Genomic DNA, 16,625 nt, shown 5'->3' with positions numbered 1-16,625 from the left:
AATATTGCCCCTCTAGAGGAGAAATGTTTTTTCATGCCAAGGCAACATCACTCTCAACGTACAGATAGCACAGCTGAGTGAGGTTACTGCTAATGCAAAGAAAAAGTTAAAGATCCCTCTGTAAAACACTAGGTGTGGGCTGTGAAATAACATGAAACCCATGAACCAATTCACCTCAAAACTAATATGTGACTTAACATGATACTTGAGATCACTATAAACTTGAACTCAGTAGTGATCTTGAAATTACCCACAAATGGTCTCATTCCCCCAGTGTGTAATGTCATTTGTTTACCGTGTTACAGCATACCGTAAACTCTGAACACAAACGTTTTTCACAAACAAAATCAAGATTCACCAGACAAACTTTCATAAAATGTATGCGGGATCAAGACCTGCTTGGAACTACTTTAGCCATCCAATTTAAAGCATTCACCCAGCCCCATAATGTTAACTACTAGGTTTAATCACTATCCATGTGAAAGAAGAAGACTTAGCTATGCTATTTGCTCAAGCTTCTGAGGTTTCTCTGTTAACCCCCGTGCGATTACATGCATGCACATGTTACCCTCAATGTCTAATTGCATTTTTTTCCAACTTCAAGTTCTTTTCGACTCCCCCACAAACTCTAAAAAACACATAGATTAGATCAATCTCAAACACCTTCGGACGTAAATTCACCCAATGTGGATATTCAGATGAATGATCGCAATACCTGCAAAAAAAAAAAATAGTGTAGCCATTACTACGAAGATTTGAGATGAGACTTTGGGCCGTCTATGATCAAGAAAAAATAACCCTGGAGCCTTTCCTCTCATGGCCCTAAATGCGTCTGTAGTTGGCTAACTGTAAAAACTGATTACAGAATCTTCAGACACGATCAGACATTGCAAGACACCCTGATGATTAATAATGGCATGTTAGAGGGTTGTGAAACACAGATATGATAAAACCCCTGTGAACTTCTAAACCATATAATTATGTTGCAACTAGTTCCTGTTTTAGCGCATTACAGGCTTATGGTCAGACAGGAGTTTTCATTTGTGGAAAAATAAAGTGCTCAATCTCAAAGGAGCAAAAGCTGTAGGGATGATCGAGACTGACTGCGTGAGACACACAGGCTATTTGGTTACAAACCACAGGGCTCCAGTCGGGTTCCTGGATCACTCTGTGTGTCTCCAGACACTCTCGACCCACTCATTCCCCCGTCCTAAACTCAGACCTCCACGCCCTAGAAGCTCTCTCTTTGAACTTTTAATTTAAAGAGCTCCCTCTACATTTCTGACATGGCAATATGCCCTCATAAGAAGGAAGCATGCAAGTTAAGCAAGAGCATTACAACAGTGAGGGACACATCTCATAGACTTCTGCTGTTTTCATATCAGGCTAAGGCACAGTGGCCATCGCACACACTACAGCTAAATTCGGTTGTCAATGCACATTTGTAGTTCGTAGTAATTCCTCTGTATGTACACACACAGGTTTAGTAGTTTACAGGAGTAACAACAATATTCTACAACCAAAACCTGTCTCCCAAAATGTGTGTGTACGAAGTGATGATACTGACACTGAGTTGTTGATGCCATACTTATTCTGTTATACAGAGTTGTGGTACAAGAACTCACAAGAAACGAGGTATGTCTGCCACATCTTGCTTAAAACATAAAAATATATAAATGATAAATGATAACAAAAAACTTTATGTAGCCCCCACCTCAGAGCCCAGAGTTTACTTTTTTGGGGAGTCGAACTACCTATAGCTTTCCCGTTGTCTTAAACTAGTGAAAGTATTTTTCAAATTTCACCAAATTACATATTTTTTTTAAATATCTTCAAATAACATTTAGTTATATGTGCTCTGTGGCCACTGTTTATAATAGTATTCTAAATAAAGAAAATCTTTCTGCATGTGAGTATGTAATTCATCACTCCCAAACTCCAAATGTTCCAACTTTAAACACCATTTTGAAGTGTGTGCTAGTCTTTTATCAACGACTGACATGTTTGGCTTTTGCAGCCCAGCAGCCATTTTAGATGTGGTCTGCGACATGTGAGCTGGCAAAGATAAAAAGCATGAGCTGGAAGAAGGAAAACTGTTTGACAGACAGTGAAGCTCGGACAGATGGAAAAAGAGGTTACAAAATCAATGTAAGTGCTGCCATATGTTGATGTAAATCGGATTTGTAGGTTACTCCATCAAATTGTCTGATCACAGTACCTTGACTTGTGTGTGACTGCATGGATATTTTAATATGGGCCATGGAAAACCCAGCGTGTTTTGCATTCTTGATGTTAGCATTACCTTAAAGGTCATGTGCTAGCATATGAATAGTTTTTCTGGCCCTTGGAGTTCTTCTCACAGTGTACTGCCATATGAAGATGTTACTCATAACTGAGATTATTCTGATTTTTCATAATCATTTAGTTTGGAATGCACACACATGGACAACATAACTTTTACAGGAACTTTTAAAAGAATAGATCTTCCAAAGATGACAATTCTATCATTTACTCATCTTTATGTTGCACTTTCCTTCCTCAAAAGGAGATACCATTCTCATTGCATACAACTATTAGGCTGATGATACACAGGGCAACTATTTGAGCAATGTTGCCAGGCAACTTTGGCTAAAAGTTTCCATTAATGGGCCAACCAGGTGAGACACAGGGCCCATGACCGATCTACAGTCGGGGCCAAAAATATTGGCACCCTTGGTAAATATGATCATAAATGGCTGTGAAAATTCATCTGCATTGTTAATCCTTTTGGTCTTTTATTTAAAAAATTCACACAAATGTATCCTTTCATTGGATAATAAGAATTTAAAATTGAGGGAAATATCATTATGAAATAAATGTTTTTCTCTAATACACATTGGCCACAATTAATGGCACCCTTTTATTCAATACTTTTTGAAAACTCCATTTGCCAGTTTAACAGCTCTAAATGTTCTCCTATAATGCCTGATGAGGTTAGAGAACACCTGACAAGAGATCAGAGACCATTCCTTCATCCAGAATCACTCCAGACCCTTTAGATTCCCGGCTCCATGTTGGTGCTTCTCCTCTTCAGTTCACTCCTCTCATTTTCCGTAGGGTTCAGGTCTGAGGACTGGAATGGCTATAGCAGAAGCTTGGTTTTTGAGCTTAGTGACCCATTTCTGTGTTGTTTTTGAGGTTTGTGTTTGGGTTATTGTACGGTTGGAAGATCCAAACATGGCCCATTATAAGATTTCTAACAGAGTCAGTCACTTACTGATTTTTTTATCTGTTGGTATTTGATAGATCATGATGCCATGTATCTAAACAAGATGTCCAGGACCTCCAGCAGAAATATAGGCCCACAACATCACAAATACAGCAGTATATTTCATTGTACACATGGGGTACTTTTTTCTCTGTGTTCACCCAAACCCATCTTGAGTGTTTGCTGCTAAAAAGCTCATTTTTTAGTTTCATCTGATCATAGAAGCCATTCCCATTTAAAGTTCCAGTCGTGTCTGATAACTGACTATGCTTTAGTTTGTATTTTGAATGAGCTAGGAGAATTTTTCTTGTAACCCTCCCAAACAACATGTGTTTATTGTAGGTTCTGTTTGACAATTTTCTAAGGGTTTTCTGAACCAGAGACTCAACTATTTTCTGCAATTCTCCAGCTGTGACCCTTGGAGAGTCTTTAGCCACTCAAACTCTCCTTCTCACCGCACATTAGGACGATATAGACACACATCCTCTTCCAGGCAGTTTCATTGATTGGAAATTCTTAATTATTGTCCTGATGGTGGAAATGGGAAATTTCACTGCTCTAGCTCTTTTCTTAAAGCCACTTCACCAATTTGTGAAACTCAATTATCTTTTGCTACACATCAGAAATATATTCTTTGGTTTTTCTCATTGTGATGATGATTTGGGCTTTGTTTTCCCTCCTCTTTATTTTCCGTGAAACAGGAAGCCAGAGCTGGATGATTTCATGTTCATAATCACCCTGGAGTGCTCAAAATTGTGAATATGAATGGGAATATACTTCAGAGATATTTTACTCATAAGAATTTATAGGGGTGCCAATAATTGTGACCAACGAGTATTTGAGAAAAAACATTTATTTCATAATGATATTTCCCCCCATTTTAAATTCTTATTATCCAATGAAAGGATAGATTTTTGTGAATTTTTTAAATAAAAGAACAAAAGGATTAACAATGCAGATGAATTTTCACAGCCTTCTTTGATCATATTTACCAAGGGTGCCGATATTTTTGGCCACGACTGTAAAGTGTCCAGATATAAATTTGTTACCCATTCTCAATGGGAAAGTGCCCAAGCAACATTGCTCAAAAAAAAGTTGCCCCGTGTATCATCAGCCTAACGGCATTTTTTGGAGCTTGACAGTTTCTATCCTGTTTTACTTGCATTGTATGAAAAAGAGCTGTGTGAAGCTCCTTTTGCGTCCCATGGAAGAAAGAAAGTCATGGCAGAAAAAAATGTTGACAGGATTCAATTTGCCTGAACTATTCATTTAAGAAGAAAGGTAACTGTGTTCTGTACAAGGCTGAGCCTGTCAGATGGGTGTTTTGAATCACTGAATACATTCTGTTCACTGACTACATTTGCTTGTTCTACACATGTACTCTATAATGCAGTCATTCAGACACTAGAATGAAAAATGGAAGCACACAAGCCATCTGCATGCCATGTCAGCTTTGTTTAATTGAACTGCTTGTTTCATCTGGCCAGAGGAGAACTGGCCCCCCGACTGAGTCTGGTTTCTCCCAAGGTTTTTTCTCCATTCTGTCACCGATGGAGTTTTGGTTCCTTGCCGCTGTCGCCTCTGGCTTGCTAAGTTGGGGAAACTTCGTTGACTTGATTGCAAAGATACTATTTAAACTGAACTGAGCTGGATGATGACATCACTGAATTCAATGAGAAACTGCCTTTAACTGAAACATTTTTTGTTTACTATATTTTGCATTATTGACACACTTCCTAATTAATGTTTTTCAGTTGCTTTGACACAATGTGTATTGTTAAAACCGCTATATAAATAAAGGTGACTTGACTTGACTTGACTTTAAAAAACACTCCTTTCCTTGCATTTCTTACTAGCATTTCATAGCGGATGTTGTGGTATATATTTATTTTGTTGCATAGATTATCAGGCCATAGAATGGATCATATAAGAACCACTTTTGGTTCGCCAAAGAAACATTCAGTGAAGAGTTCTCTGAAGAACCAATTTTGCCTTAGATTGAAGAATCTTTATATATATATATATATATATATATATATATATATATATATATATATATATAATCTTTTGTGCTTTGAAAGTTTCTGTGTAGTTTAAAGGTTCTTCATGGAACCACTGATGCCAATAAAGTGTTCCAAGTCTTCTGGTGTGAAAAACTAGACTAAAATGGACCGGCAGTGAATAACAACTTAAAAATAGCAGAAGATCATAGTTTTACGGACCATGTTTATGATACTTTCATGATGCACACTTGAAGCTTGAACACTGCAGTTTCCACTGTGTTACAGTCCATGTTCCCTGTGTCTTATCTGGACTTTTATGTTGAAGTGTTTTCTGTGCTTTTATTTGTAGTAATTTTTTAGTCCATTTGTTTATTGGTTCCCCTTGATTAGTCTCCCCAGGTGTATCTTGTTATCTTGTGAAGCTTGTTAGGGTGGAAGAGGGTGAATTATGACAACATAAACAGGTAGCTACAGGAATATAAAATGAGTGGATGAACTCAAGCACAAATTATTGTATTCTTGAGGTAAATTGGGTTAATAAATAGAATATAAAGTATATATTTTTATTTTTGTAAAGTTCTGTTAGTCACTCTGGTCCACACTCCAGTATAGTAGGTGGCGGTAATTCACCTTAACGTTGGATGCCACCTGCCATAAAAGAAGAAGAAGAAGAAGAAAACTAATTATTTGTTTGCAATCCGCCATTAACCAAGAGAAGAAGAAGAAGAAAAATTCACTTTACAAAAATGGTAAAGCACATCTCAGAGTGTCAGCTTCCCAGAATTGTAGTAATATCAAAATGCTTCAAAAGTTGTAGTATCAGTAGTACTTCGGTGCTGTTGGTTGTGAGCAGACTGTGAGAGTGTGAGTATTTACACAGTATAAATGGACAGAGATTTTCCACTAAGATCTGTCAGCATGGAATGAGTGAAAGTCTGTTTGGATCACGTCCACCAAAGGAAGATTCCAGATTAATGCTCTTGCCAATAATTTAATTCAGACCACATGTGCTGGACAGCAGAGAAAGGAAGCTTATGAGTGAGAGGGAGAACATAAGAAAGTCCGCTACTGCATTTCTTGTGAGTATGAAAAAAAAAAGACTCTGAAACACTCATTGCCTTATGCATTTCACTGCTTTATCTTGACATTTTTCTCTGTGGAAGCCATCTATAATCACCCAAACAAGGGCTGAATGCTTGACAATAAACACCTCACTGATATTGTCTGGGTTAGAGAGTTTCTTGTGTGTCTGGAAAATGAATCAGTGATGACATCAATTGAGGAAAAATCATGGAATGTTCTTGTGGCTCTGGACAGACGAGTCATTGATTAATCTGACGCCATTAACGAACATGCTTTGGCCGGTGTTGGTGTGAATTGAAGCACATTTGGGTTTCAGCATCAGTAGATCTCATTGTAATTTTGGGAGTCTCTTCTTCAGGGTGGCCACGTCTCACATAGTTGACTATTTTACTTTCTGAAGTGGTGGTATTAACCAATATGATTCATTATTTAAACTGTTGATGGTGGTGTTTTCATTGAAAGTATGAAGCAAATGGAGTGGTTTGTGGGTAAACTAAAAATGACCTGTTTGTTGGTTTTTGGTGTTTAGAGTAAAACTGTAGTCACATGCTTACAGTCCTGTAAAGACAAGTTTAAAACCTAATCTGGAATTTAAAAAAAAGATGTATACAATGTTTTTGTCCTATTTCAGTAAATAGTATGACACCATTACTAAAATTATATTTTCACATTTTCTGAAGAAAAATCCTCTGCAAAACCTGTTGATAAAATGCCACAACTTTAGACATTAGATTTTTAAATGTTCACTGAAAGGCTCTTTGGGGAACCAGAAAATGGTTCTTGAGTGGCATCACTTTGAAAACCTCCTTTTGGAACCTTTATTTTTCATAGTGCTTGACCGCCAATCATCTATCAGCATTATTGATGTACCTCATTTCGACTCTAATATAGACCTTCAGGTAGCAGCCAGACTAAATTAATACAACGTGAGTGCTGATGATTGAGAAATCACTATCAGTAAATTAATGGCTGACAGAACATTTCAAACACCCTATAATTTAGATGAATCATTGGACACGTCTCATCATTCATAGACTAGAAGTAACATATGCGCACAAGCATCCAGAAACTATTATATTTCTTTGCTTTTGACATATTTGTGAGAGGAGCCCATTTGTGCATTGCACTCCAAAGGAAATATGTTTCACTACAATAAGTGTGAAGAGATGAGGAATATTATTTTAATGTCCTCTCTAAAGGTATTATTTATAATATTTAATTATATATATATTTATAGATTTTATATATGTAATTATTTATTTAAAAAATGCAAATCTCTCAATTCCACAACCCTCAAGTTGTTTCAAACCTGTATGAGCTTTCGTCTTTTGTTGAGCACAAAAGAAGATAATGTAAAGAACGTAAAAAAGGAAGTGAATATTTACATCAGCTATTACAAACGTCTTTCAGTCTTCAAATATCTTTTTTTTTGTGTGTGTTCAACAGAAGAAGGAAATCCATCCGTTTGGAATGAGTGACAGTGAGCAAATAATGGAAGAATTGTCATTTTAGGGTGAACTATTCCTTTAAGGCTGTAAGTTTTGCAGATATAAGGTTTGAAACACATCAAAGAAAGGCAACATTTCTAATGCTTGTGTAGTATTCCTGAAAAAAAGGAGAGACATTATGAGACAAAGGAAGAGATGAATACTGGCTTCCTCAGCGGTGGTTCACCATGAATGAAGCACATCTCAGATGTTCTTTTTTTCAGTGTGCGTGCCAATGCATGCATGCAATTGCGGATGCGTGACTAATCACATGCACATAACAGATTATTATTGCTTATAACAGATTCAAACAACTGATTAATAATTATTACATCAGATAATGGGAAATGATGAATCTTTTCTTTTTGTAATGAAGCAACTTTTCCAGAAAATAAATGAAGAATAAAAAAATGGAAATATAAAAATGTACAAGAATCATATATTTCAGTATATCACACTTTATAAGCATATTCTTAATTCATTATAATGCATGCATAAAGCCTTATTTACAAATAAAATAAAATTAAATAAATAAAGCCTGCAGAGTATCTTGCATCTTATGAGTGGTTGTTTACTAGTAATAAGTAATATGTTGTACATACATCCAAAAAGCTTTATTATGTAGTTATGATAATGTATTATGATAAAAATCATAATAATGTAGTCATAATATTTACAAATAGGTCTTTGTCTGCCTTAAATAAAGCAACATGCTAAGTCTTCTTTTAAATAGCCATTGGATATCATGAATAGTTTATATGATACATTTGCTTTGAACATTTTTATAGTAATTTCAACAAAGACATAATGCATTGTTTCAGATGTAAATGAATATTAAACATTCTCATGAGACGTAGTAAAATACTGTGCAGATTAAATAAACAATGTCACGATATGAGACTTATAATACATTACTATGGGAAATTTAATCCATTATAACTTCAGTGGAAAACTGTGTGTTAGAAATGTATAATAAATTATCATATCCTTAAATGTTATAACCACCGAAAGGTTGGCATTAAAATGTATGAATGTATGCATGCAAATGAATAATAAATGCTTTAAGAATTGTGCCATAATGCACTGTATACAGGATTCCCAGAAAGTGTTAAAACAATTAAATGCAAACTTATTGTTAAATGATGATTCCTGTAAAAATGTTCATATATGGGTTGTACAAACAAATACTTGTGCTTACGCGCAATTAGTGTATGAGACCTAAAGTGTGTGTTTGTTTTGTTTGGTCTGTTTTATGTTCTGCAGCATGGCTTCAGTTCTAGAGACACAGATTTAGTTTTTTCTATCAGTCAGGAGAAAATAACAATAAACCATGGCTGACTTCAGTTCACAGGTTAGATTACAAGAGAGAGGGAAATAATATTCTGTGTTTGATATGTAACATTTACGAAGGCTTTCCCTAAATATCTCACTGATCACAGAGCACACAAGCAAACGTTGAGCTACACAACCATTTTATGGTGCCCAGATTACCATGCTGTTGTACTTCTCAAAGCTGGAAAGAAGAGCATCATTCCCTTCCTTGAGTTCTGAAAAGTACAACTCTGACTGTATCATGGGTTTCTGTTTCTCTCCTCTGATGTTTCTCCTCCAGCTGTATGGAATGCATGGAAGAATCCCTCCCACAGCATAAGCCAAAAGATGAAAATCCTAAAAATGCTCCCGTTATGGAGTTGTACATCTGCTTCAACATTGACAGCTTTACTATTTTGTTTCTTAGATTTAAAGTGGCAAAGGGAAACAATGTGTTACAGAATGTGGATTTAGTTTAGTTAGGTTTTACTTTTAGTTTTCAGTTTGTTTGAAAATAGCTGGGTTTCCATCCAAAAATGAAGTGAATCTTTTCAAAGTTTGCAAAAAAGAAAAAGAAACAAATGCGAATTAGGTGCTGTTCCATCAATGATTATGACGGTGGTATTGGTAACCTAGTAACCACCAGTAAATAAAAAAAAATGGAAAGGCACCATCAGCAGAAACAGCCGTTTAGTCCCATGGGTTTAATGTTCGTTAAGTCATTTATTCGACAAATGGGTTTCCATCTCCCATCATTCACATTAACTCTTTTTCAAAAGCCAAAAAATGAAATGACGAGTGTAAAAATCTTTCTGCAAAATTAAGGGATTTTTAATTTTCTTTTGAATCAGGTGTTTCCATCACTCCGTTTTGATGCGATACTTCAAATAGGCATGAAACAGGGTGATGTAAACATAGCTAACAAGTCAAGTCAAATTTATTTGAATAGCGCTTTTAACATTACACAGTATCTATGTTTCTGTCTGAAGTTGTGAATGAAATTTAATGCACAAAACTGGAATATCATATAAAACATTTGCAAATAAAGCACTGTTTCCATCCAGTGAGTCTAAGAGAACAAACGCATCACTTCCTCATAAACTGGTGCTAAATATCAAAAAGACAAGTAGGAGAAGACACCGTGGGCATTTTTTGTCTATAATGAACTACTTGTGACTCAAAGTGCACAGACTAAATGCAATAAACATGGTCATGTGAGCCTGCTCTTTGGAAATGCAGTGAAGTGAGACAGTTCTGGGAGGTAATTATACAGAATACATGCTCTTTTTCCCATACACGTCCTGGCCAGGCTTTCTATATTGCCTAAAATATCCAGGTTTTGGCTATAGGTGTGTTCACGCCATAACGTGATTACGAGATACCAACTTGTAAAAAGCGTTCACGTCCTCGTAGAACTTGTAATTACGGCTTGTGAACTGGGAATTTTCTGAGAGATACAGTATGTCTGAGCCTGTCCTCCAACTAAAAACGACCATATAGGTCGTTTGTGCAAGCACCTTATTACGACCTATTTTTACGTTTTAAAGTTAAGCAACCTCTAGCGGGCGTAAAAATAATGACAGTATCGCATTGCGTCTCGTGTCATGAAATGACGTATAACGTCATTACCAATCAAAACGCACGTTTATTTAAATGCAATGTGTGGATTTTTACTCCGATCTCACAGTAATTCATACATATTTTACTAGGTGGCTTATTCGTTCGAATGACCACACCTAACCCCACCCCCTAAACCTAACCCTCACAGAAATCATGCTAAATTATGATTTTTTGAGCATATACATTTTACGTGCACGTCCATTCTCGGGGATCGAACCCATGATAGCATGATTGCATTTCAAGGTATAACGCAATAATCTACCAAACTGAGCTACACGAAACGCAAATCACGGTGCAAATAAAAGAGTACAAAACATTAATATGAACACGACCTTTTGCCGATAGGGGCGCAATTGTAGTATACGCTCTGATGGGTCGTATTTCAGGGATTTGGACAAACGACCTATACGAGCGTATTAGTTGGAGGACAGGTTGGAGCGTCTTGTACCACTTGACCACGTCAGATTAATTAGGTGCTATGTTTAGGCATTGATAGTGCGATAGTTCCGAGTCCAAGGGTGTGAACAGCTCTAAGTAGAACGTCCCAAAATTACAGTAATTACGACATGGCATGAATGCAGCATTTGTTTTCCTGTTTTCATACTTGCTGAAGGTAATGATCAAAAAGTAGGTTGACCAATAACATGCAGGCATTGTACAAAATCGACCAATCGTGGCACGTGAGAAGGCGGGACCTACAGAGAATGGTCAAAAGCGATACAAATATGTGTACATATTAGATGTGTTCGTCTTGAAGCAGTACTGTGCAGACCAATCTGTGTTTGACATCAAAGTACCGCGAGAGCGATTCGAATGCCATCTGCTCTCTATAGCTCTCACGGGACTGTGATGCCATACACCGATTGGTCTGCGCAGTGCAAACAATACAGAAACCCTGGTCAGGACGCGTGTCCAGGAAAAAGGGCACACATTAACTGAGTCTGAAGGTCCAGATACAAGAATTTCCATTTTATTCTCATTGAAATTCAAGAAGCCTAGAGACATTCTGAAAAGCAGGCCATGAGAGTGTCCAGACTGTCTGAATTTCATTGGCAGATAAACTTGGGTGTCATCAGCATAACAATGGAATGACAGCCCATATTTCCTAGAAATAGAACCAAGGGGGAACATGTATAAAGAAAAATAATAATAATAATAATGGGAGCCGATTATGATGTATACCCTGCTGTATGATCTACTGTATCAAATGCAGCAGTCAAATCTAAGAGCAGAAGTTGCCAGAATCCCAAGTTACTAAAACATCATGTAAAACAGTGCTGTCTCAGTAGAATGATATAATCTAAAATCAGAATTTTCAAAAATCATATTATCAGCTAGAAAGCTCTGCTACTGTTGGAGGACTGTTTTTCCCCAAATCTTGACAGAATGGAGATTGGCTTTCACCGTGGGGTCTGGGTTCTGTTTTTTAAGCAAGGGGTGGATTATTTCATGTTTTAATAAATCAGGTACAATACCAATGTCTAAACAGCAATTTGAGATGTGGACCAACTACATCAAAAAACTTGCTAAAGGAAATATATAATAATAGATATTATCAATAATATCAATATATGTGAGTGTACTGTATTTTTGCTAAAAAAAGGACATTCTTTTATACCTAGCTTTAAATAGCACTGAGAAAGATTATAATTACAATTGAGAGGCAATTGAGATTTGTTATATATTGCTTTATGTGAGTGAACTGTATGAATGTGAATAAAGTTGGATATAATATATACTCTAACTTGATATAGATATAGATATATAGATATAGATAGAGCTGTGCAATAATACCGTTTATATGAGATTTGATATACAGTATATATCGCTATACATATGCATGTATGCAAGTAGTATATACTATTCACACTATGAAATCATACATGTGTATATATATATATATATAGAGAGAGAGAGAGAGAGAGAGAGAGAGAGAGCATGTGTGTGTGTGTGTGTGTGTGTGTGTGTGTGTGTGTGTGTTTGTGTGTGTGTGTTTAAACAACACAGAATATACATACACAGAATATACATAAAGTATTCAAGCACTCAAAAATCCTATAAAGAAACCACAGCTCAGTGTGCTCAAGCTCGGAGGAATTGTCTGTAGAGGAAATGCTGTTGAATGCAAGTAATTTCACAAGATTTGGATGTAATTGTTTTTCCACAATTCAGCGCTGTAAAATGGTTTGTGGGCTGAGTCGAAGTGGACACACTCCAAGAAAAGCTGGAGCTGTTGTCAGACAAAAGATCTGGTTATTAATCACATACTCTACACAGTGAAGTCTTTAAATCTACATTTGCCAATGCAACACCCAATAATGATGCTGTTTGAATGTCATTGATGTAACGGTTATGAACTTTTTTGTTGTTTTTTACTCTCTTTGGTAATCAGGGGCCCGTTTTAGAAAGCTGGTTAAGTGAAAACTCTGAGTATGTTAACCCTGAAATGAGGGAAACTGGGTTTTTCGTTTCAGAATGGGAGGTTTGTCAAACCCGAGAAAGCAGGGTAACTCAAGCCCGTTTCTGAAAGAGAGGTAACTTTTAATCAAAGTCAGTTACTGTGGTAACTTACTCTTTGAACCTTACCTGGTCGGGAGAAAGTTTTCTTCGGTAAACCCAGAGTTTCTTATGGTTTCCTCCCCCTTTTAAAGTGTAAGTGATGTTTAAATACCTCATTCATTCATTCATTCACACTTTAAAAAGGCTTTTCTTACTGAGTATTTCTGTCTTATTTTAAGTACATATATCTAAAAATTCTTAAATCATGATGCATTTTATATAAGAAAAATTATATTGCCTAACTGTGTGTCCACACCGCCACCGTCGAGAGCGTCAAAATGGCCGGAAGTCATGATTTTCAATGTGAGCCAGCGTCGAGCAATGTCGAGGAGCGGCGCGACTTGGCCGTTGAGAGCGTCGAGGAGAGTTGAAATCAGGGCAACTTTATGGTAATAAGCTATGACGCGGTTCGACAGCAACCAATCAGATTGTAGAAATCCACCGCTTGAGAGGATTCCAGAGAACGCAGCTCCGACCACATTAGTTCCCAAGAAAAATATAGGACAGGTTGATTATTGCTGTAGCGGGTTTGCAATAATCTATGATGTGTCCCTGTTTGCGTACAGGGACATAAAAAAAATTAATAAAAATAATACGTATGATATCATAAATAATAGTACATTAGTCCCAGTTTACTTTTAAACAAATTTCCTTGATTATACTTACATTAAGTAATGTTTATACTTGGTTATATTAACTTAAGTAACATTTTCAATGCAGGACTTTTACTTGCATCAGAGTATTTTTACAGTGCTTTATACATTATTAGGTAAAGGATCTTAATACTTCGTCAACAACAATATTTAATGAGGTTAACTTATAACGTTACCCTCATTGTGGTTAGTCTGCACAAGTTTAACAAGTTTGTTTGCTTTGCGCCGCTTTAAATACAAGATAAGCATTCGATCTATGTCAGCGTGTCAGAGCACTCACGAATTTTTCTGCAGCATTGTGAGCAGGGCGGCCAGAGCGATTTTTGATGCTCTCGATGGCAGCAGTGTGAACGCACAGTTAGATGTTTATTCTTGTTTCCTGGGGGGATGCAAGTGCATTTAAGTGCATTTTACTTAAAACAAGTAAAATTATCTGCCATGGGGTAAGAAAAATCATCGAATTCTGAGTATGGGTCACCATACTTGGCTGTATGTAAAAGAAAGAAACAAAGAAAGAAAAAAAAATATTTGATCATGATCATGACTTCTCATAGTCATGGTGCACGCACTAAACTCAGAGTCAACTTACTCAGAGTTGACTGAACTAACACAATTCAGCTTTTCTGAAACTCAGGGTAAATCAACTCAAGAGTTCAAGTTTTAACTAAGAGTTGGTTGAACCTCCTTATTGAAATGTGCCCTTGGTCTGTGATTATTTTGTCTGTGCCCATTGTTCCTGTCCTAGATTAGTTCATTGATTCATTAGTACTCATTAGTTAATTCCCATCACCTGTTTGTCATCAGCTCCCTGCCTTATTTATACTCACTCCTTTGTTCTATTCTTTGTCCGGTATTCTGTTTGTATTGGTGCGTGCGTGCGTGCGAGAGAGAGAGAGAGAGAGAGAGAGAGAGAGAGAGAGAGAGAATACCTCATCTCTGTGGATTATCATCTTCCTGGATGTAATTAAAGTACTTATTGATTCTATCATCATTCTCGTGTGCCTTTTTCGACACAACCGTGACACAATACCAGACCATAAAAAGTTAAAGTAGCAACGCCCCTTCTCTCTCTTTTGTTTTTGTTTTTTTGTCAGTTTTTATTTTTGTTTATGGATTACCTGCAAGATCTCCTTCCCCTCCTGAGGCAGGGACATCATCCCCATGTCCTCCTACTGCTGCAGAGGGAGATGCCTCTCGAGGTCCACTCAGTGATCTTCGTAGAGGTCGCCAACCATTCCAGCAAACTGGACAGCAGCCTCTGCAGGTTCTTCCTGGTGAGCCTCAGTGAGGAGTGCAGAGCGTGGTTGTCCGGAGGTGGACTTCGGGATTCATTCCCTGCCTTTGTGGAGTGGGTGCTGGTGAGCAACAAATCGCCATTCACCATCAGCCCCACCGGGAAGCATCTCACCAGTCCCACCCCAGAACCCAGCCAACCATCACCCCGCTGCATGGAGCCAAAGCCTGAGCCCATCACAGAAGGAGAGCCAGAGCCGCCGCGACTGATGAGCCATCGCCAAAGGGAGCAACAGAGCTGAGATCGCCTCAGAGCTTGAGCCTGACCCGTCTGACCAGGTGTGAGAGCCAGCAAATGAGCGTGCGCCGTTGGAAGATGCAAGGGAGCACGAGGGCTTTTGAGGATAGCCCCACCCACTGCACCACCACTGAGGGTGAGCTGCTGCTGGACTCAGTGGACTCTATTGACTAGAATTTGTATTCATATGTGGACATGCTCATTCTTCTCCCACCATTCTATGAACATTCTATCTGTCCTGTTGCAACCATGGAGGTCATTCCCCTGTCTGCTGTGCTCCCAATGTTGGGAGTGGCAATCTGGTGTGTGTGTGTGTGTGTGGGCAGCACACCATCCCTGAAAACCCTGATGCTCACAAATCCCCACCCACCCTCCCTCTCCTGCCTCATATTACCATTGCTGCCTCAACCCTGCCATCTTCTGCCCATTTGCTGCTGCTGCCTGTCAGCCCCTCTGCTCACCCTCAGCCCACCGTCTGTGCGGTGGGATTGCCGCGGGTCTGTTAGTCTCCACCAGCATCATGGTTGGAGGCTCTCTCGTCTCCTTCTCCAGCCTCCAAGTCCCTGACTCGGTCTCGGCCCGTCGATCCGTCTGCTCCACCATGGCTCCTAGCTCCCTCGTCTTCACCGTGACCCGTCAGTCCACTAGCTCGACCGTGCTCCATCATCCCTCCGGCTCTACCTTGATCTGTTGTTGACCAGCCGCCGCCTCGGAACTCTTCCAGCTACACCTTGTCCCTCCGACTCTTTCAGGTTCCTCCTTCCTTCTGGCTCCACCTCAGTCCTCTGTCGGTCCTGCTCCACTGCAGCCTTCCGAATCCCCGCCTCCACCGCGGTCGCTGGCACCATCTGCTCCGCCTTGGCCCTCCGGATCCTCCCCGTCACCCTGGCTCTTTGGCTTTCCGCCTCTGGCTCCTCCTCCACCTGCTCCGCTGCTGTCGGTCAGCCCCCTGGATTAGTCAGCCCTTCCTCCACCATGGCTCTTCCCTCTGTTGGCTCCACTGTGGGTCGCTATCATGGCTGCAGCCTGGGTCCCACCTGGCTCCAGTTCCCTTCTGTCATCACCCTGGCTCCTCCCTCTGCCGTCACCACCTTGGACTCTGTCTTTTGTCCTTCTCCCTGTTGGTTCTTC

General features: G+C 38.7%; 1 pseudogene; it reads left to right on the top strand.

The window, feature by feature from the left end:
* The window catches only part of LOC122148248, a 100,331-nt pseudogene extending 84,833 nt beyond the window's left edge, over positions 1–15,498 (top strand).
* Positions 15,499–16,625: the final 1,127 nt, after the last annotated feature.

The sequence above is a fragment of the Cyprinus carpio genome, chromosome A17, assembly GCF_018340385.1.
Source record: "Cyprinus carpio isolate SPL01 chromosome A17, ASM1834038v1, whole genome shotgun sequence".
Taxonomy (NCBI): Eukaryota; Metazoa; Chordata; class Actinopteri; order Cypriniformes; family Cyprinidae; genus Cyprinus; species Cyprinus carpio.
This window is presented reverse-complemented; position numbering and strand designations above follow the sequence as displayed.